The sequence below is a fragment of the Chlorocebus sabaeus genome, chromosome 20, assembly GCF_047675955.1.
Source record: "Chlorocebus sabaeus isolate Y175 chromosome 20, mChlSab1.0.hap1, whole genome shotgun sequence".
Classification (NCBI taxonomy): domain Eukaryota; kingdom Metazoa; phylum Chordata; class Mammalia; order Primates; family Cercopithecidae; genus Chlorocebus; species Chlorocebus sabaeus.
Genome location: NC_132923.1, coordinates 127,174,876 through 127,197,772, shown reverse-complemented (window position 1 = coordinate 127,197,772; position 22,897 = coordinate 127,174,876). Strand labels below are relative to the sequence as shown.

The 22,897-nt window shown below is 49.5% G+C and overlaps 1 protein-coding gene across 2 annotated transcripts in view; it reads left to right on the top strand.

Annotated features, from left to right (window-relative positions):
• Positions 1–22,897, top strand: part of PIK3CD (phosphatidylinositol-4,5-bisphosphate 3-kinase catalytic subunit delta) — a 98,099-nt gene that overhangs the window by 1,671 nt on the left and 73,531 nt on the right. For both annotated transcript variants that reach the window (XM_073007854.1, XM_073007853.1), the window contains exon 2: positions 16,751–17,646. The gene's annotated coding sequence lies outside the window, so the exon portion shown is untranslated. The remainder of the gene's footprint in view (positions 1–16,750; positions 17,647–22,897) is intronic.

Sequence of the window (22,897 nt, the reverse complement as noted above, 5' to 3'; positions counted from 1 at the left end):
CAGTGGTGTCCATTCTAGTTCATTCTATTCTGGTCCTGCCCAGCACACAGGCCCTTGCCCAACTCCTTTGGCTTTTCCCAGATATCGCCATTCCAGTTGTCCTTGCTTGACCTGGTCCTGTCACACCTCAAAGTCAACCTCAAATACCTCTCCCCTGTCAAATGAGGTGATCCAAGCCATGTCACCATGTCAAACTGCTGCATTCAGGGCTCTATTCTCAGAGCTGCCATCTTCATCTGATATCCTCCCTCCCTCCCTCTCTCCCTTCCTTCCTTCCCTCCCTCCTTCCTTCCTTCCTTTTTCTTCCTTTTTTAATTTTTATGTATTTGATTTTTTTTTTTTTTTTTTTTTTTTTTTGAGACAGAGTCTTGCTCTGTCGCCCAGGCTGGGGTGCAGTGGCCGGATCTCAACTCACTGCAAGCTCCGCCTCCCGGGTTTACGCCATTCTCCTGCCTCAGCCTCCCCAGTAGCTGGGACTACAGGCGCCCGCCACCTCGCCCGGCTAGTTTTTTGTATTTTTTAGTAGAGATGGGGTTTCACCGTGTTAGCCAGGATGGTCTCGATCTCCTGACCTCGTGATCCACCCATCTCGGCCTCCCAAATGTATTTGATTTTTTGAGATGGAGTTTTGCTCTTGTTGCCCAGGCTGGAGTGCAATGGCACGATCTCAGCTCTCCGCAACCTCTGCCTCTCAGATTCAAGCAATTCTCCTGCCTCAGCCTCCCGAGTAGCTGGAATTACAGGCATGCGCCACCACGCCCAGCTAATTTTGTCTTTTTAGTAGAGATGGGGTTTCTCCATGTTGGTCAGGCTGGTCTCCAACTCCCAACCTCAGGTGATCCGCCTGCCTCTGCTTCCCAAAGTGTTGGGATTACAGGCGTGAGCCACTGCACCCAGCTTCTTCCTTTTTTGTAAAGAGACAGGGTCTCAGCTATGTTGCTGGGTTGGAGTGCAGTGGCTATTCACAGGTGCAAGGATAGTGCACTACAGCCTCAGACTCCTGGGCTCAAGCAATCCTCCCGCCTCAGCCTCCCAAGTAACTGGGACTGCAGCCATGTGCCGTTATGCCCAGCTGCCCGCTGTTTCTGCTGAGTCTCCTCTCTGGTTGCTCTCCAGGATCCTCTCAACAGAGGAACAGATCAATTTAACCTCTGCTACCATACTTGATCTATAGAGCAAAAATGTGGATGCAGTATACAAAGCACATGCCGCAGCATTCCAGATGGGTCGGGTAAATTGAACATTAGGAACAAGGTATCACAAGGGATTTGCTCTGTGGCTACCTTCCTTGGCCCCTTTGTTGACAGATGTGACTACCCCAAGTTCTGCCCATGGAGAAGGAATCTTTAGATCCCTTCTAGTCTAGAGTCTCTCCAACCTACCCTTGAGAGTTTCTTGGGAAGGCGGCTTCTAGGAGGTGATACAGTCACCTTAGCAACCTGATTCTTGTTGGTGCTGGTACTTTGGCTTAGGAATTCTCCAGGTGGTTGAGATATCACAAACCCCAATTTGTCTGGCTTGGTTTCCTGATTTTCAACTCTCATAAAACGCTAGTTGGTTGCCTGTGATTTTTATTTGGGATCATGCCATTTACCAATAATCAATGTCACTCTTGTTGCCCAGGCTGAAGTGCAATGGCGTGATCTTGGCTCACTGCAACCTCCGCTTCCCAGGTTCAAGCGATTCTCCTGCCTCAGCCTGCCTAGTAGCTAGGATTACAGGTGCTCGCCACCAAGCCCAGCTAATTTTTTGTATTTTTAGTAGAAACAGGGTTTCACTATTTTGGCCAGGCTGGTCTTGAACTCCTGACCTCAGGCGATCCTCCTGCCTCAGCCTCCCAAAGTGCTGGGATTACAGGCGTGAGCCATCACGCCCACATAATGTCGTGACATCTTATGCAGTTGAACATTCAGCCTTAGACTAGGTCATGTCCCCAAGGTTCGGGTTTCTTAGCAGCAAATATGAGGGCTAATTTCTTCTTTCAGCATAAGAGTGAAAAGAGGAAATAATCATCTGACTTGGGATAGAAAGATTTTTTTTCTCTAATTTCTCTTGGAATGCTACCCCTGCCTGCCCTTCTACCACTGGACAATAGGAGATACCATCATGTTTGTCTGGGAAGAGGAAGTACTTAAGAGGGACCAGAGACTAGAGGTTAAGGGTTGTGTGCTCCTCTGGCTCTTTCCAGATTTTCTCATTCCAGTTGCTAGGCTCACATTCTTTTTTTTCTTTTTTTTAGACCGGGTCTTACTCTGTTGCCCAGGCTAGAGTGCAGTGGTGTGATCTCGGCTCACTGCAACTTCTACTCTGGGGCTCAGGTGATCCTCCCTTCTCAGCCTCCTGAGTAGCTGGGACTGCAAGTGTGTGCCACCACACCTGGTTAATTTTTGCTTTATTTTTTATTTATTTATTTTTTTGAGACGCAGTCTCACTCTGTCACTTAGGCTGGAGTGCAGTGACATGATCTCAGCTCACTATAGCCTCTGCCTTCCAGGTTCAAGTGATTCTCCTGCCTCAGCCTCCTGAGTAGCTGGGATTACAGGCGTGCATCACCAGGCCTGGCTAATTTTTGCATTTTTTTTTTTTTTTTTTTTTTTTTTTTTGAGATGGAGTCTCGCTCTGCCGCCTAGGCTGGAGTACAGTGGCCCAATCTCAGCTCACTGCAATCTCCGCCTCCTGGGTTTACGCCATTCTCCTGCCTCAGCCTCCCGAGTAGCTGGGACTACAGGCACCCGCCACGTCACCCGGCTAGTTTTTTGTATTTTTTAGTAGAGACGGGGTTCCACTGTGTTAGCCAGGATGGTCTTGATCTCCTGACCTCGTGATCCGCCCGTCTCGGCCTCCCAAAGTGCTGGGATTATAGGCTTGAGCCACTGCGCCCAGCCTAATTTTTGCATTTTTAGTAAAGACAGGGTTTCACCATGTTGGCCAGGCTCGTCTCAAACTCCTTACCTCATGTGATCCACCAGCCTCACCCTCCCAAAGTGCTGGGATTACAGGCGTGAGCTACCACGCCCGGCCCTAATTTTTGTATTATTTGTAGAGATGCGGCCTCACCATGTTGCCCAGGCTGGTCTCAGACTCCTGAGTTCAAGTTATCTGCCCTCCTTGGCCTCCCAAATCGCTGGGATAACAGGCGTGAGCCACTGCGTCCAGCCTCCAAGTTTCTTAAAGCTTCAGCCTTTGACTCCTATGAGGTCACTGAAAATAGTTTAACTGATCTGTTAACACAAAACAAGAACTGCCAGTGTCCCATCCAAAAATAGGAAAACCTCATTGCTCCTCACTCTGCCTGGAGTCAGCTAGTTTCATACTTTCTTTGAAAAATTGTTTCTTGACACCCCACTTCTGACACCAATATCTGTATTATTTGGGATTTTGTTTTGTTTTGTTTTGAATAATAATATCCAACTCAAGAGATTTTATACTGACTATTGTCTTCCCAAAATGTGTGCTTACCCAGAACCTCAGAATGTGATCTTAATTGGAAATAAGGTCTTTGCAGATGTAATTAGTTGAGATGAGGTTACATTGAACTTGGGTGTCCTTGTAGAAAGAGGGAAATTTACACCAGGTGCAGTGGCTCACGCCTGTAATCCCAGCACTTTGGGAGGCCGAGACGGGTGGGTCACCTGACATCAGGAGTTCGAGACCAGCCTGGCCAGCATAGTGAAACCCCCTCTCTTAGCCAAGCTTGGTGGTGCACTCCTGTAATCCCAGTTACTCAGGAGGCCAAGGCAGGAGAATAGCTTGAACCTGGGAGGTGGAGGTTGCAGTGAGTCAAGATTGCACTACCGTACTCCAGCCCGGGTGATAGAGCAAGACTCCGTCTTGAAAAAAAAAAGCTACAGGAACCAGGAGCTGGAAAGATGAGAATTTTGTTCCTCATCTGTGTCCCTCTCTTCCTGTCTATGCATCTGCTACATGATTCTCCCCCAGTCTTTCTTCCTCTGCATATCCGCTCCTCTGATTTCTTTAGTCCTTTTGAGGGCGTAAGAGGCCCTGCAGCTCCCTGGCTTCCATGTTAGACCACCCACGCTCCTGGTGTCTAAAGAACACTAACTCTATTCCCTTGATTCCAATTCCATATTCCCAGGGAAATTGCTGACTGGCTCGCCTTGGGTCAGGTGACCACCCCTGGTCTAATCAACTTGGATAGGGTCAACAGCATGCTGGGCAGTCACACCTGACTGGAGACTGCTGGTGTAGCCATGTGGATGCGTGAGGGATCTCCTAGAGCCGGAGCTGGGCATCCATTGCCATAGCACTGTGTTCTTGCAATTGCCTGGATTACAGCTCCCATTGGCTGAGGCTCTGCTGTGCACTGACAGACTTCTCCCATGCCAAGTGCATTCCCAAAGGAGTCCTTCTGGTGGGTTCCCATCCCTATACGGGGCTGCCCCTGTTACTGATGGTGCAGGCAAACATGTGAGCATCTGGCTGCAACAAATAGGGCCTGGAGCCCAGACAGATGAAACACTTGCCCATCCAAAATCCTGATATGAGCAGCAAGAGGGGTTTGCTCTGATTTGGGAAAGGAAGTAAATAAATAAATGCCCAGTTTTTCGTCTTACATTTATGTATTTTTATTACACCATTAGCAAAATGTGAGCAGACAGACAAAAATGGAAAGAAAACATTTGAAACCCCACCTCTCTCCTAGCTTCCATTGTTCTAAGTCCCCTCCCACTGTTCTAAGTCCCCTCCCACTGTGCCCATGTGTGTATGTCACACACAGTTGTGACCCAGGTACAAACAATTCTGCATTTTTTTGGGGTGGGGGGCAGGGTCTCGCTCTGTTGCTCAGGCTGGTGTGCAGTGGTGCAACCTTGGCTCACTTCAGCCTCCACCTCCTGGGTTTAAGCAATTCTCATGCTTCAGCCTCCCCAGTAGCTGGGATTACAGGTGCCGGCTACCATACCTGGCTAATTTTTGTATTTTTAGTAGAGACAGGGTTTCACCGTGTTGGCCTGGCTGGTCTTGAACTCCTGGCCTCAAATGATCCTCCTACCTGGGCCTCCCAAAGTGCTGGGATTACAGGCATGAGCCACCTCACTGGGCTTTGCATTGAGTTTTTTCACCAGAAGACACCATCATTTCCCATGATGCTGTGGGTTTTCAGAATTGTCATTTTCAGTGGCTGCTTACTCTTCTTTTGAGTGGATGTGCCATGCCTTTCTCTGGACGGTTCCAGCCATAGGGAGAAGGCAGAGGCTGGCCCTCTGGGTGGTGATGTGACACATTTTCTTCGTCCCATTTTTGGTTCGTGGGCCAACTTAATGTTATCTCTTGTCCAATAAGCTCTACGCCCCTCCTTCTACCTGGCTTCAGGGTTATAGAAAGGACACCAGGGACGGCGAAGCTCACAGCTCAGGGCTTAGGTGGATAGAGTTCATAAACCTCCACCTATCAAGTTGGTGACCTTGGCAAGTTACCTATGGCATGGTTTCTTTCTTTCTTTTTTTTTTTTTTGAGACAGTCTTGCTTTGTTGCCCAGGCTGGAGTGCAGTGACACAATCTCAGCTCACTGCAAACTCCGCCTCCCGGGTTCAGGAGATTCTTGTGCCTCAGCCTCACCCACTGAGGGATTACAGGTGCCTGCCACCATGTCTGGCTAATTTTTGTATTTTTAGTGGAGACAAAGTTTCTCCATGTTGGCCAGGCTGGTCTCAAGCTCCTGGTCTCAAGTGATCCACCTGCCTTGGCCTCCCAAAGTGCTGGGATTACAAGTGTCAGCCACCACGCCCAGCTATGACACTGCCTCGGTTTCTTAACTAGTAAAATGGAGACTGTAACAGCAGTGATCATAGGGCATTACTAGAGAACGAAGCAGGATGATGCATGAAAGGCCACGGCTGATTGCCCAGCAGTGTATCTGCCTTTTCTCATTTGATTGTGAGGCCCAAACCCTTTCCATGAGGCCACATCTTTTTTTATTTTTTTATTATTTTGAGATAGAGTCTCACTCTGTTGCCCGGGCTGGAGTGCAGTGGCATGATCTCAGCTCACTGCAACCTCTGCCTTCTGGGTTCAAGCAATTCTCCTGCCTCGGCCTCCTGAGTAGCTGGGATTACAGGCGCCTGCCACCACACCCAGTTAATTTTTGTATTTTCAGTAGAGACAGGGTTTCACCATGTTGGCCAGGCTGGTCTCAAACTCCTGACCTCGTGATCTGCCTGCCTTGGCCTCCCAAAGTGCTAGGATTACAGATGTGAGCCACTGTGCCCAGCCTGAGGCCACATCTTTATACTTCTCATTTTATTGGCCGCATAATAATGCATAGAAGAGGCCAGGCATGGTGGTTCACACCTGTGATCCCAGTACTATGGGAGGCCGAGGTGGTAGGATTGCTTGAACCCAGGAGTTTGAGACCAGCCCAGGAAGCATAGTGAAACTCCATCTCTACAAAATTACAAAAATTAGCTAGGCATGGTGGTATGCGCCTATAGTCCCAGCTACGCCACAGGATCACTTAAGCCCAGGAGAGCGAGGTTGCACTGAGCCATGATCACACCACTGCACTCCAGCCTGGGTGACATAGCAAGAACTTATCTTAATAAATAAGTAGACCGGGCGCGGTGGCTCAAGCCTGTAATCCCAGCACTTTGGGAGGCCGAGACGGGCGGATCACGAGGTCAGGAGATCGAGACCATCCTGGCTAACCCGGTGAAACCCCGTCTCTACTAAAAAATACAAAAAACTAGCCGGGCGAGGTGGCGGGCGCCTGTAGTCCCAGCTACTCGGGAAGCTGAGGCAGGAGAATGGCGTAAACCCGGGAGGCGGAGCTTGTAGTGAGCCGAGTTTGTGCCACTGCACTCCAGCCTGGGCGACAGAGCAAAGACTCCGTCTCAAAAAAATAAAAAAAATAAAAAAAATTAAAAAAAAAATAAATAAATAAATAAATAAGTAAATAAACAGCCAGTTTATTCTCTTCCAGTTCAGGTAGTCAGAAGTCCAAAGTCACAGTGAAAGCAGGGCCATGCTCTCTCTGGAGGCGGTACGGGAGGATCCTTACTAGCCTCTTCCAGCTTCTGGCAGCTCCTGGCACTCCTTGGCTTGTGGCCACATCACTCTGTGGCAGACTAAAATCTGCCACCCCAAATATATTTCTTTGCATATTTTCAGATGGCTCTTTAGATAAACTGCAGACACAGGAATACCTCTGAAAAGTTGTTCTTTTGTAAAAACCATACACCTGTAAAGGAGTTCTAGGCTGGGTGCCATGGCTCATGCCTGTAATCCTAGCACTTTGGGAGGCCAAGGCAGGCGGATCAGTTGAGGTCAGGACTTCGAGACCAGCCTGGCCAACATGGTGAAATCCCATCTCTACTAAAAATACAAAAATAATTAGCCAGGCGTGGTGGCAGGCACCTGTATTCCCAGCTACTCGGGAGGCTGAGGCAGAAGAATTGCTTGAACCCAGGAGGCAGAGGTTGCAGTGAGTTGAGATCTTGCCATTGTACTCCAGCCTGGTCAACAGAGCGAGACTCTGTCTCAAAATAAATAAATAAATAAATAAATGAAAAGATAAAGGAGCTCTACGTGAGTAAGTACTGAATGCAAGCAGAGGGTTACTCTGAGGCTCCTTATCAGCCTAAAGATGGGTCTAGGAAAGATCCTATCAGAGGAAAAGAGACTTACTTACAGGCAACTGCCCAGATAGATTGCTACAGACCATCCATCACCTGTTCTGCTGAGGGCAGTTCCAAAGCTACCTGAGAGCCGTTATCTGCACCTTTTCACTCACTGTGCACTCACGCCTCCCTCACCTCCCCATAGCTTGTCACCCCTCCCTGCAGAACCTCCAAACCCCGCTTCCGATGTTGTCAAAACTTCAATCATCTGACCCTTTTGCAATTTTTTTTTTTTTTTGAGACAGCGTCTTGCTCTGTCACCCAGGCTGGAGTGCAGTGGTGCAATCTCAGCTCACTGCAACCTCTGCTTTCTGGGCTCAAGTGATCCTCCCGCCTCAGCCTCAGGAGGAACTGGGACTACAGGTGCCCGCCACCATGACCTGCTAGCTTTTGTGGAGATGAGATTTTGCCATGTTGCCCAGGCTGGTCTCAAACTCCTGGGCTCAAGCCATCTGCTCACCTTGTCCTGCCAAAGTGTTGGGATTACAAGAGTGAGCCACCTCCGGCCTGGGATTAGGATCCGGACGTATCTTTTTGGAGGCCACCATTCAACTCCCTACATGTGGAAAATGGTTTCTTCTAATCCTAAGCCTTTTCCCTCTCCTGGATGTACACTTTTTCATCCTGTCTTTCTGTCCTGGGAAAAAGTAACCATTTCTATTCCTTCTCATAGAGGATTTTGGGGTTTCACCTGGGGTTGCTTCACACACTAGGTGCTTTTCAAGATAGAGGGCTAACTACCAAGAGTGGGTATTTATCTAGAGAAATAGAGGCTTTTGGAGCAGGAGCACCCTGCATAGTGGCGGATGGGGCAGGGCCCAGCTCCATCCTGCTGAGCACCCCCGAGAGGGTAACCTATTTGCAAAGCTTTTACTTGTCTCTAAACCACTTTCACTAAAACCTCTATTTTTAGCCTCACAACTTCTCTGAAGTTGGAGTAACAAACCTCATTTTTACAGAAGAAACAGACTGAAGGGTTGGGGGCAGGGCTGCATTTCAGGGCCCCCAGAAGGGGAGGCTGAGGCCCCTCCACCCCTAAGGACAGACTCTCCAGGGCAGGGCTGGGAGAACAAGGCCTCACTTTCTGGAGTTTTGTGCCTCCCTCTTCTGGGGCTCTGCCTCTGCCTGCCCCTCAATCTCAACCCTTGTCTTCAAGGTTTTTTGTTTGTTTGTTTTTTGTTTTTTTTTGAGACACAGTCTTCTGCTGTTGGCCAGGCTGGAGTGCAATGGCACAATCTCAGCTCCCTGCAACCTCTGCCTCCTGGGCTCAAGCGATTCTCCTACCTCAGCCTCCCGAGTAGCTGGGATTACAGGCAGGTGCCACTGTGTCTGGCTAATTTTTGCATTTTTAGTAGAGATAGGATTTCACCATGTTGGCCAGGCTGGTCTTGAACTCCTAGCCTCAAGAGATCCGCCCACCTCGGCCTCCCAAAGTGTTGGGATTATAGGCATGAGTCATCGTGCCTGGCCTACTTTAGTTTTTTTGTTTGTTTGTTTTGAGCCAAGGTCTCTGCTCTGTCACCCAGGCTCAAGTGTAGTGGCTCGATCATAGCTCACTGCCATCTTGACCTCCTGGGCTCAAGCAATCCTCCCACCTTGACTTCCTGAGTAGCTGGGAGTATAGGAGTGTGCCACCACGCCCAGCTAATTTTTTTTCCCCCCGAGATGGAGTCTAGCTCTGTCATCCAGACTGGAGTGCAGTGGAATGATCTCAGCTCACTGCAACCTCTGCCTCCCGGGTTCAAGTGATTCTCCTGCCTCAGCCTTCCAAGTAGCTGGGATTACAGGCGCCTGCCATCACGCCTGGCTAGTTTTTGTGTTTTTAGTAGAGTTGGGGTTTCACCATGTTGGCCAGGCTGGTCTCAAACTCCTGACCTCATGATCCGCCTGCCTCAGCCTCCCAAAGTGCTGGGATTACAGGTGTGAGCCATGGTGCCCGGCCATAATTTTTAATTTTTTTGTAGAGACAAGGTCTCACGATGTTGCGCAGGCTGGTCTTGAACTCCTGGGCTCAAGCAATCCGCCTGCCTCGGCCTCCCACAGTGCTGGGATTACAGACATAAACCACCATGCCTGGCCCAGATTACCTTAGTTTTTACCTGACCTTTTTGTGTCCCACAATCCCATCCAAGACCCCCACATAACACTTAGTTGTCTCAGCTCCTCCTGACTGTGACAGTTTCTCAGACTTCCCTGGTTTTTTCATCTTGACAGTTTTGAGGCATACTGGTCAGGCATTTTAGAGAAGGTCCCTCAATTTGGGCTTCTTTTGTGATTACACTGGGGTTCTAGGTTGTTGGGAGGAAAAGCACAGAGGGAAAGTACCATTATCATCTCATCATATCAGCGGGATGTGCTTTCAACATGACTTAGCGCTGCCAGCGTTGACCTTGGTCACCTGGCTGAGGTCACGTTTGCTGAGAATCTGGACTTAGGTGAAGTTACTCTTTGTCCCCCTCCCCCCTTCCATACTTTACTTCTTGGAAGTCACCAGGTGCAGCCCGCAGGTATGGGATGGAGAATTGGACTCCACCTCCTTGAGGGTGACATAAATTCTTTGGAATTCTGCATAGGAGACTTGACTATTCTCTCCCATATATTTATGTATTCAGCCATTTAGCTGTATCAGTGTAGATGCATGGATATCAATTTTATACCATGGGTTATAATCCAAGGTTACTTCATTCATTCATTCATGCATTTATTTATTTATTTATTTATTTATTTATTTATTTATTTATTTGAGATGGAGTCTCATGGAGTCTCGCTGTGTCGCCCAGGCTGGAGTGCAGTGGCACAATCTCGGCTCACTGCAACCTCCGCCTCCCGGGTTCAAGTGATTCTTGAGCCTCAGCCTCCCGAGTAGCTGGGATTACAGGCGCATGCCACCACTATGCCTGGCTAATTTTTTTGGAATTTGTTTTTATGTTTAGTGGAGACGAGGGCTTGCTATGTTGCCTAGGCCAGTCTTGAACTCCTCAGTTTAGTTAGTCCTCTTGCGTCACCCTCCCACAGTGCTAGGATTACAGGTGGGAGCCACCGTGCCTGACCTCCTTTCTTTCTTTTGTTGCTCAAGTTGTTCTAGCTTTGGCCACTGGAAGCTTTTTCAGTTCATCGCTGTGACCTCCCAGATATGCACCCATCATTGTGGTGTTTTGTTTGGAAGCACTTCTTTTCTTTCTGGAACTTTAAGATGCTCCGGTTTCATCTGTCCTTTTCTTGCCCTCATCCTAGAATTGCCAGTTTCCCCAGGAAGCCCTGTTTCCTTTTGTGGAGGAAAATGGTATCAGAAACCAAGATCCAGGCCAGGCGCAGTAGCTCACACCTGCAATCCCAGCACTTTGGGAGGCCGAGGCAGTTGGATCACCTGAGGTCAGGAGTTCAAGACCAGCCTGACCAACATGGTAAAACCCCATCTCTACTAAAAATACAAAAATTAGCCGGGCATGGTGGCAGGCAACTGTAATCCCAGCTACTTGGGAGGCCGAGGCAGAAGAATCACTTGAACCTGGGAGGCGGAGGTTGCAGTGAGCCAAGACTGTGCCATTGCACTCCAGCCTGTGCAACAAGAGCAAAACTCCGTCTCAAGAAAAAAGAAAAAAAAAAAAAAAAAAAGAAACGACAATCAAGATGCTGGCGTGCTGGTGCGTCCTCCTTGCTCCTCGGGTGTTGTTGCTTCTAGCTCTTTCCATTTGAGCAAGGAAATGTGTGTGTGTGTTACAGGCTTTTTCACATGTGAATCACAGTCTTGCCACTCCCTGGCTCAGCCTGGCACCTTCCCTCTGCTTCTCAGTGCTCTTTCGGTCAAACCCCAAATCCTCAGCTGTCCCCTCCCTGATCCTCCTTGCTATCTGCACCCAACCTGGGCCTCCCTGCCTCCAGCATGCCACCATTGCCCAGGGCGTTTGCACCATTTCTTGCCAAAGCCTGCGATGCTCTGGCCTTCGAGACCCACGCGGCCTCTCCTCCGTCAGCTCATCCAGATCCGTGCTCAGCTCCGGTGTCCTGACCTCAGGGAGGCCTTCCTGGCTCTGTAGTCCCCCTTCCCGTCTCTTTCCTCCTATCTTACATTTCTTTGCAGCACAACACTGTATCTTATTTTTATTCTTCTTAGTTTCTCTTCCTTACTGAGTATAAACTCCAGGGGTTGTGGGGGCGGCAGGCCTGGGGCTTGTCCAGTGCTGCATCTCCAGAGCCCAACACACAGGCACAGCTTGCTGCAAGATACACACTTGCTGAATGAATCAGTGTTGCAAAGCCCAGGTCACCTCCAGTGTATAGAGGGCATGAGGTTGAATCCAGGTGCCTGACCCCAAACTCTGCTGCTCCCCCACTTCCTCCACCACCTCTTGAACTTTGTATCAGAAGCAGGACTACAGACTCATGGAACCCTCCCCCAGCCCTGGGTCGGAAGGTGCATTATTGTTCCCTTGTGCCAGATGGGGAAACTGAGGCAGAAGTGACTCCTTCGAGGTCACACAGCCGACAGATGGTGGGGCAGGGATGTGAACCCTAGGTAGCCTGGGTTTTGAGTATGTGTGTTTTACAAAAAGAATTTCTGTGGAGCCCCCATCCAGCTGGACCTAGAAACACAATCTTCACCAGCTCATTCCTGCCCTGGAGTCCTGGAGCACCGGGCCACCTCTGCGCTGTCTGCTCTGGCCCTGAATCAAGTACGAGGGGCACCATCCCCTCCACCTGCAAACCCCACGACCCCTGACCCTCTAAGTCATTCTGCCGCCCACCAGTCACAACCTAGCAATGGAGGGTGCAAGGCCAGAGACTCCCAGCTCCTTTTCCCCAGGTATTCCTGCCTGGCCACCTCTCAGCACTCCTTGGAGCCCAAGTTCTTGCAAGTCAGACTTTCTAGGAGTGGAACCTGACCTTGGCCTTCTTCTCTAACCATCTGCTCTGCCTTTTCTTTGCCTTCACCCTCATGTGATCCAGGGCAGCAGCTTTCTCGTTGTATTGACTGGAACCTACAGTAAGAAATGCATCTGACATCTTGACTTCGCACACACTCACACCTAGGAATGGAACCGAAGCCTGGGGGAGGAACACCCGCCCTTACTACAGGGAGTGCAGCCTGACACCGTCTTTCTGTTCTATTTTTAAATTTAATTTAATTTATTTATTTATTTTGAACCAGAGTCTCACTCTGTTGCCCAGGCTGGAGTGCAATGGTGCAATCTTGGCTCACTGCAACCTCCGCATCCCGGGTTCAAGCAATTCTCCTGCCTCAGCCTCCCGAGTAGCTGGGATTACAGGCGTGCACCACCATGCCCAGATAATTTTTGTATTTTTAGTGGAGACAGGATTTCACCATGTTGCCCAGGCTGGTCTCGAACTCCTGACTTCAGGTGATCCCCTTGCCTTGGCCTCCCAAAGTGCTGGGATTATAGGCGTGAGCCACCATGCCCAGCCTCTGTTCTTTTTTTTTTTTTTTTTTGAGACGGAGTCTCACTCTGTCACCCAGGCTGGAGTGCAGTGGTGCGATCTCCGCTCACTGCAAGCTCTGCATCCCAGATTCACACCATTCTCCTGCCTCAGCCTCCCGAGTAGCTAGGACTACAGGTGCCCGCCACCATGCCTGGCTAATTTTTCATATTTTTAGTAGAGATGGGGTTTCACCATGTCAGCCAGGATGGTCTCGATCTCCTGACCTCACGATCCACTGCCTCGGCCTCCCAAAGTGCTGGGATTACAGGTGTGAGCCACCGCGCCCAGCCCCGTTCTATTTCTTTTTTTTTTTGAGACGGAGTCTCGCTCTGTCGCCCAGGCTGGGGTGCAGTGGCCGGATCTCAGCTCACTGCAAGCTCCGCCTCCTGAGTTTATGGCATTCTCCTGCCTCGGCCTCCCGAGTAGCTGGGACTACAGGCGCCCGCCACCTCGCCCGGCTAGTTTTTTGTGTTTTTTTGGTAGAGACGGGGTTTCACCGCGTTAGTCAGGATGGTCTCGATCTCCTGACCTCGTGATCCACCCGTCTCGGCCTCCCAAAGTGCTGGGATTACAGGCTTGAGCCACCGCGCCCGGCTCTATTTCTTTAAAACTTGGCCGGGTGCGGTGGCTCACGCCTGTAATCCCAGCACTTTGGGAGGCTGAGGCAGGTGGATCATGAGGTCAGGAGATTGAGACCATCCTGGCTAACACGGTGAAACCCCATCTCTACTAAAAATACAAAAAATTAGCCAGGCGCGGTGGCGGGCATCTATAGTCCCAGCTACTCGGGAGGCTGAGGCAGGAGAATGGCGTGAACCCGGGAGGCGGAGCTTGCAGTGAGCTGAGATAGCGCCACTGCACTCCAGCCTGGGTGACAGAGCAAGACTCTGTTTCAAAAAAAAAAAAAAAAAAAAAAAAATCTTGACTCACTGAATAGTTTTCCAGCACACTAACATGTCACAACCTGCTGTTGCTGCTATTGAAAAATGCTCTTGGCCAGGCATGGTGGCTTAGGCCTGTCATCCCAGCGCATTGGGAGGCCAAGGAAGGTGGATCACTTGAGCCCAGGAGTTCAAGACCAGCCTGGGCAACATAGCAAGACCTCATCTCCAAAGATTAAAAAAATCAGCCTGGTGTGGTGGCACACGCCTGTGGTCCCAGCTACTCGGGAGGCTCTGGTGGGAGGAGGATTGCTGGAGCCAATAGGTCGAGGCTGAGGTGAGCCATGATCATACCACTGCACTCCAGCCTGAGGAACAAAATCCTGTCTCAAAGAAAAGAAAAGAAAGAAGAGAAAGGAAGAAAAGAAAGAGAAAGAAGGAAAGGCCGGGCATGGTGGCTCATGCCTGTAATCCCAGCACTTTGGGAGGCCAAGGCGGGCAGATCACCGGAGGTCAGGAGATCGAGACCATCCTGGCTAACATGGTGAAACTCCGTCTCTACTAAATACACAAAAAATTAGCTGGGATTACAGATGCGTGGCACCACACCCAGCTATGCAGTAGGCTGAGGCAGGAGAATTGCTTGAACCTGGGAGGTGGAGGTTGCAGTGAACTGAGATCACACAACTGCTCTCCAGCCTGGTTGACAGAGCGAGACTCCATCTGAAGAAAGAAAGACTGAAAGAAAGTGAAAGAGAGAGGGGAAGGAAGGAAGGAAGGAAGGAAGGAAGGAAGGAAGGAAGGAAGGAAGGAAGGAAGGAAGGAAGGAAGGAAGGAGGGAAGGAGGGAGGGGGGAGGGGGAGGGGCGGAGGGAGGGGAAGGAGAGAAAAACTCTTCTAGAGCAGAAACATCCAATCCTGCAAAGCCCAAAGATGCCGTTGTAGAATATAACTAGGATAGCTCAAAAACTCACATTTTCTGAGGGTGCCCTCTGTGTCAGGCACAGTTATAAGCGTTTTACATATATTAATTCATTTAATCCCAACAACAGTTCTGAAAGTCGAGCACCATTATCAGTGTCCCCGGGCTACAGATGAGGAAGCAGATGCGCAGAGAGGTTAAGTCACCTAAGGTCACAGCTCCACAGTGGCAGGGCCAGGCAGTCTGGTTCCAAAGAAGGTGCTCTTAACCCCCAAGCTTCACCACACTTTTCCTGGCCAAAGCAAAAGGGTAAAGGCTCGAGCTGGGTAGTTTCTGCCTCGCCTGGAAGGAAAAGACCCACACCCAGCAAAGTGGGCTTCCTGCCAGGATGGGGCATGGAGGCAGGTGTCTGGAGTCCCTTGTGCAGGGGCTGAAGTGGCCTTCTCAGACTTGCAGCCCCCACTACATGGGTGCTCAGAATGGCTGCCCTGCAATAACCCTTCTTGTGGGCATGCGTGGGTGGTGGTGGTGGTGAAGCCACTCCGGGTTGAGCAGAGCAAAAAGGTTTGCAGTGTTTGTGAGAAGCAGCTGTGAGTTGCTTGGCTTTTGGAGGGGAAGTTCTGCAGCCACGTTCTGCAGGACGGGGTTACGGGAAAGAAGAAAGCCCGGGCTGGAGCGGTGGCTCACGCCTGGAATCCCAGCATTTTGGGAGGCTGACTCAGGCGGATCACCTGAGGTCAGGAGTTTGAGACCAGCCTGGCCAACATGGTGAAACCCTGTCTCTGCTAAAAATGCAAACTTAGCTGGGTGTGGTGGCAGGCGCCTGTAGGTAGTTACAGCTACTTGGGAGGCTGAGGCAGGAGAATTGCTTGAACCCAGGAAGTGGAGGTTGCAGTGAGCCGAGATCTCACCACTGCATTCCAGCCTGTGTGATGAGGAAGACTCCATCTCAAATAAACAAACAAACAAATAAATAAATAAATAAAGTTAACCTTCAAGAACAGCCATCATCGTTCCTCAAGTTCCTGACAGAATCGCTCGCTGCCTTCCTGTATGCAGCTTCTGAGCTCTCTCGCTTTATTTTTAACTGTTGTCATGTGTGCCTTGGAGGAAGCTACCTCAAGTTCCCTTTGAACTGTCAAAAAAATGAACTAGTTGCAGTGGAGAATGGACAGCAATCCTAGAAGAAAAATGGCCCCTTAGCTGCAGGAAAGTCAACCAACATGCATTACTTACATCAGCTCTGTGGCCCTCCGCTCCTCTCTCAGGAAATTAACACTGATTGGGAAATACTTGGGACACATTCGATGGAAGAGAAAAGAGGTGTTAGTCATTAAAGGGTGGGGCTGGTCAGTGGAGAACAGGCTTGTTCGGGCAGAAGCACACTGCAGGCCCTTCCGCAGAGCTTGCCCAGACCTCCAGCCCTATTTTTCTTTTTCTTTTCTTTTTTTTTTTTTTTTTTGAAACGGAGTCTTGTTCTGTCACCCAAGCTGGAGTGCAGTGGTGCAACCTTGGCTCACTGCCACCTCTGCCTCCTGGGTTCAAGTGATTCTCCTGCCTCAGCCTCCTGAGTAGTTGGGATTACAGGCACCCATCACCATGCCCGGCTAATTTTCGTATTTTTAGTAGAGACGGGGTTTCTCCATGTTGGCCAGTCTAGTCGCGAACTCCTGACCTCAGGTGATCCACCTGCCAAAGTGCTGGGATTACAGGCGTGAGCCACCACTTGCCCAGCTTGAATGTTAAATTTAGTTTAAGCTTCCTGGTGCCCCAAGCAAAAGAGAGGGTCATGATAAGTCCCTAGGGTCATGGTTTCAAAAAGGAAGTGTATCAGGTTTTCAGGAAAGTGAAACTTCTATTTTTTTTTTTTTTTAGATGAAGCTTCGCTCTTGTTGCCCAGGTTGGAGTGCAATGGCATGATCGCAGCTCACTGAGGCAATTCTCCTGCCTCAGCCTCTCAAGTAGCTGGGATTACAAGTGTCTGCCACCAGGAATGGCTTTTTTTCTTTTTTTTTTTTTTTTTGAGACAGAGTTTCGCTCTTGTTGCCCAGGCTGGAGTGCAATGGCATGATCTTGGCTCACTGCGCCTCTACTTCCCAGGTTTAAGCAATTCTCCTGCCTCAGCCTCCTGAGTAGCTGAGATTACAGGTGCCCGCCACCACGCTCGGCTAATTTTTTGTATTTTTAGTAGAGATGGGGTTTCACCTGTTGGCCAGGCTGGTCGTGAACTCCTGGCCTCAGGTGATCCGCCCACCTCAGCCTCCCAAAGTGCTGGGATTATAGGCGGAAGCCAACGCACCCAGCCGAAAGTGAAACTTCTTAGGATGGAGGCCTAACGAGACCCATGGCATGGTGAAAGTAGCAAGGATCTGGAAGAAGTTGTCATAATAGATATTTATAGACTGTGTGGCCCTGAAAAAGGACTCAACTTTCCTGAGCCTCAGTTTTCTCATCCGTAAATTGGGGATAAGATTTACCTTGCTGGGCAATTGTGGGTATCAGGGAGAAAATATAACTTCTCCTCAGTCCCCGTAAGTTCGTGGTTGGGTCAGCCCGCTGTAACAAAAGACAGATTCACACGAAAACCAAGCAAGTTGATTAACACAAGCAGTGCACATCACGAGGCAGAAACTGCAATGAAAGGTGACCCGAAGCAGTGGCTCAGAACTCCGGCTTATCCAGAATCTTTGACAAAGAAGAATGAATTTTCAAGAAGTGACAAGACAAGGGAAAGCAGCTTTCGGCTTCCAGAGGTGGGAAACAGCAAGAAGGTAAATATATGGGAGGAAATGAATGGAGGAAGGTTTGTTTGTAGACTCTTCTGGTGCCTCTGAGCTGATAATCATTGTCTCCAGTAAAGTAGAATTTATGTCCTGTATTTAGACATGTAAAAAGTCAAGACTGAGCCAGGTGTGGTGGCTCACGCCTGTGGTTCCAGAACTTTGGGAAGCTGAGGTGGGCAGATCACCTGAGGTCAGGAGTTGGAGGCCAGCCTGGCCAACATGCTGAAACCCTGTCTCTACTAAAAATACAAAAATTAGGGCCGGGCTTGGTGGCTCATGCCTATAATACCAGCACTTTGGGAGGCTAAGGTGAGTGGATCATGAGGTCAGGAGTTTGAGACCAGCTTGGCTAACATAGTGAAACGCCGTCTCTACTAAAAATACAAAAAATTAGCCAGGCATGGTGGTGGGCACCTATAGTCCCAGCTACTCAGAAGGCTGAGGCAGGAGAATCGCTTGAACTCGGGAGGCGGAGGTTGCAGTGAGCCAAGATCGTGCCACTGCACTCCAGCCTGGGTGACAGAATGAGACTCCATCTCAAAAAAAAAAAAAAAAAAAAAAAAAATTAGCCGGGCGTGGTGGCGGGCGCCTGTAGTCCCAGGTACTCGGGAGGCTGAGGTAGGAGAATTGCTTGAACATGGGAGGTGAAGGTTGCAGTGAGCCGAGATCGTGTCATTGCACTCCAATCTCAGTTACAAAAGCGAGATTCCGTCTAAAAAAAAAAAAAAAAAAAAAAAAAAGTCAAGACTGGCAGGGCCTGATGGTTCACAGCTGTAATCCCAACACTTTGGGAGGCTGAGGCTGGCAGATTGCTTGAGTCCAGGAGTTTGAGAGCGGCCTGGGCTACGTGACAAAACCCTGTCTCTACAAAATGTAGCCCGTGCCTGTACTCCCAGCTACTTGGGAGGCTGAGATGGGAGGGTCGCTTGGGCCTAGGAGACGGAGGTTGCAATGAGCTGAGACTGCACTACCGCACTCCAGCCTGGGTGACAGGGTGAGACCCTGTCTCAAAATAATAGTAAAACAAGAATCATCTTTTAAAAGTCAAGATTACACAAATTTAGTTTACAGATCTTAGCTTTTACTCATGATTCTACTTCTTATTATTATTCTTATTTTTAGAGACATGGTCTCACTTTGTCACCCAGGCTGGATTGCAGAGGTGAGATCACAGCTCACTGCGACCTTGAATTTCTGGGCTCAAGTGATCCTCCTACCTCAGCCTCCCAAGTAGCTAAAACTACAGGCACATGCCACCACGCCTGGCTAATGTTTTACTTTTTGAAAAGATGAGGTCTCACTGTGTTGCTCAGGCTGGTCTTGAACCTCTAGCCTCAGCCTCCCAAAATGTTGGAATTCCAGGCATGAGTCACCCTGGCCCATTCATGAGTCTAAAATTGGGAGTCCCACAGAACCAGGACAGGTTCAAGGGGCTTCAGTCAGCAACATAGAGTGTTTATGGATGGAAAACAGAAGTAAGCTATAGAGCTTAATTGGTTACAGTGTTTGCTTTGTTTGAATCAGTTGGCCACCTAAGATCTACTAAAGCTCAGCTGTTGTAACTGACAAAAACTCAGCTATTTGCTACATGTATATACTCTTAAGTTAATTAGTTTCATTTAGCATGAGTGACTCCATATTGGTTTGGTCTGCTGGACCCGGTACAGGGGTCTTGTCCCAATCAATGGCTTCCTGCAAATTTTATTTAACAGGCAGAAAGGGGGAGAGGATAGAAAGATCTCTTCATCTGCTTGCTGCTTCTTAATTGCCTTCAGCTCAAAAATATTTATGTCAAAGAGGTATATTTTGGGGGGACATATTCTGGTTTCCTTCACGGGGCTCAAAGAGAACAATATGTAAGGCACATCTTAGTGCTTGGCAACTTGGCATGCCTCATTCTCCTGGCAGCGTCTTGCATAGTAAAAAGCACGATTTGAATTGCTGTCAGCAAATACATATTCAATGAAGAATTCCTTTGGAAGATGCAAAACCATTCCTCATTTGGCTCTTTCTTGCAACAAACTCTAAAGACCAGAGAGCAGCACTGAAAGTGCAGCCTAGCAAAAGCATGGTTAGGGCCAGGTGTTAGGAAGCCTCAGGACAGGCTGCTCGCTCGGTTGTTAGAGTTCCTTCTGAAATGTCCATTTCTCTTCTGGCTCTTGGCATCCTTGAAGCAGGCTAGAGACTGCTGCTAAGGCCCAGTGATCGGAGCCTGGGGTAGGCATGAGGCTGTGAGCCTACCCCAGGAAGGATGTTAGTGTGCATTCCTGGGGACAGGTCCAACTTTCCTTCCAAAAGGCACCCGTGGTCCTTCCTGGCTCCTCTGCAAGTGTCCGCTGGAGAATACAGAACCTGTAGCCTGCATCTTAGAAAACCTGGACCAGGCCAGGCACAGTGGCTTATACCTGTAATCCCAGCACTTTCGGAGGCTGAGGCGGGCAGATCACCTGAGGTCTGAGTTTCAGACCAGCCTGGCCAACATGGTGAAACCCTGTCTCTACTAAAAAATACAAAAATTAACCAGCCATGGTGGCAGCTACTTGGTAGGCTGAGATATGAGAATCACTTGAACCCAGGAGGCAAGGTTGCAGTGAGCCGAGATCATGCCACTGCACTCCAGCCTGGGTGACAGAGCAAGACCCTGTCTCAAAAAACAAAAAAACAAAAAACAAAAAACAAAAACCCGGGACAATTTAGAAAGCCACTCCATCTTACCCAAGCCCTCTCCCCTTTCCTGGCTGGAATAATGGTCTCTGGGCCTCTCTCTGTCTCTCTTTTTTTCTTTTTTTCGAGGCAGAATCTCACTCTGTCACCCAGGCTGGAGTGCAGTGGAATAGTTATGGCTCACTGCAGCCTCGACCTCCAGGGCTCAGGTGATCCTTCCACCTCAGCCTCCCGAGAAGCTGGAACTACAGGTGTACACCACTACATCGGCTAATTTTTTCTATTTTTTTTTTTTTGTAGAGACTGGGTTTTGCCATGTTACCCAGGCTAGTCTCAAACTCCTGGCCTCAAGTGATCCTCCAGCCTCGTCCTCCCAAAGTACTGGGACTACAGGCACGAGCCATCATGCCTGACCTGGGCCTCTGCTTGTTGCAGCCTCTGGAGCCAGCAGGCACAGGGCCCAAGGTGGTCCTGAGAGGCCCAGGCATCTCTTGGGTAGAAAAAGTCCTTCTCGCCGGGTGTGGTGGCTCACGCCTGTAATCCCAGCACTTTGGGAGGCCGAAGCGGGCAGATCACGAGGTCAGGAGATCAAGACCATCCTGACTAACACAGTGACACCCCGTCTCTACTAAAAATACAAAAAATTAACTGGGCGTGGTGGGGGGCGCCTGTAGTCCCAGCTACTTGGGAGGCTGAGGCAGGAGAATGGCGTGAACCTGGGAGGCAGAGGTTGCAATGAGCTGAGATCGCACCACTGCACTCCAGCCTGGGCGACAGAGCGAGACTCCATCTCAAAAGAAAAGAAAAGAAAAGAAAAAGTCCTTATCTAAGCCTCAAATCCCTCATCCATCCGAGGGACCAATAACAGCTCCTTTACCTCCCAGGCTGGATTGAAGAGGGTGCTTTAAGCCGTTGTTTCACTAAGTAATTGACTGGCTCACCCTTCACCCTATCCTGGAAGGATATGAAGCCACTGTTGTAATCTCAGGGGTGGGCTCACCCACCACCCCCATGCTCTTGGTCCACCAAAGCTGGGAGATCGCTGCTGTCAACCCCGGGCTGAGCAAGGAGGGACTTAGGCCCTGGGCTGTCTCCCCCAGCCTCTCACTCATGCCTGCTGTAGGGGAGGAGGGAGTGGCCTCCTTCTACCCTCTAAATTCCTTGGCTGGGCTACACATTGAATTTACATAAGAGAGATTAACAAGAGAAAAAGCATGTGTAACTATGACCTATGCATGGGAATCCCACAAAATATGAGACTGGACAAAGGATCAGATGAGTAAAGCTCATATAACATCCTACAAGGGACAGGAAACATTCCTTCAGAAAGGAATAGGAGCTCGGGTCAGGCGTGGTGGTTCACACCTGCAATCCCAGCACTTTGGGAGGCTGAGGTGGGCGGATCACGAGGTCAGGAGTTCGAGACCAGTCTGGCAAACATGGCAAAACCCCTGCCTCTACTGAAAATGACAAAAATTAGCCAGGTATGGTGGTGTGTGCCTGTAGTCCCAGCTAATTGGGAGGCTGACGCAGGAGAATCGCTTGAACCCAGGAGGCAGAGGATGTGGTGAGCCAATATGGCGCCATTGCACTCCAGCCTGGACAACAGAACAAGACTCCTCAAAACAAACAAAACAAAACAAAACAAAGAACATAAAAACCCCACAAAAATCAGCTGGGTCTGGTGGCGTGTGCCTGTAATCCCGGCTACTTGGGAGGCCAAGGCAGGAGAATTGCTTGAACCTAGGACGCAGAGGTTGCAGTGAGCTGAGATGGCACCACTGCATTCCAGCCTGGACAACAGAGCAAGACTCTGTCTCAAAAAAAAAAAAAAAAAAAAAAACAGAAAAGAAAAGGTAAAAAGGAATAGAGGCTTGGGATCCTGGGGACGTGGTACACAAGTTGAGGGAGAGTGAGGGGAGAAGAGGGTATGGTGAATGAAGCTTGTCGTCTTATGCAGATAAAATTTTTCAGGTAAGAAAAGTTAGCTCTGAGCAGCCCTCTGCCTGATACTAATACTTTACCAATGGAGATTTTCCTTTTCTGTTTTTGACGCAGGGTCTCACTTTGCTTCCCAGTGCAGTGGTGCAATCATGGATCACTGTAGCCTCCATCTCCCTGGCTCAAGCCATCCTCCCACCTCAGCCTCCCGAGTAGCTGGGACTACAATGTGTGCACCACCACGACTGGCTAATTTTTAAATTTTCTGTAGAGACAGGGGTTTCCCTATGTTGCCCAGGCTGGCCCAAATTCCTGGGCTCAAGCGATCCTGCCACCTCGGCCTCCCAAACTGCTGGGATTGCAGGAGTGAGCCACAGTGCCAAGCCTGGAGATTTTCTTTATATATATAAATCATTTTACAAAAGGACAGCTTTTCAGAGCTACTCCTATGCCTTCAGTTTCTAAGAATAATACCTTCAAAATATGCTGAAGAAGTATATTTTGGGGTGGCACATGCTGGTCTCCCACAGTCATATTTTGGGTGTATGTCCTGAGCCCCAACACTGGTCACCTCGCAGTGGTGCTTGGGGTCCCTGGGTGCCTAGAGCTGCAGGTTACCCCTTCTCTCTCTCCC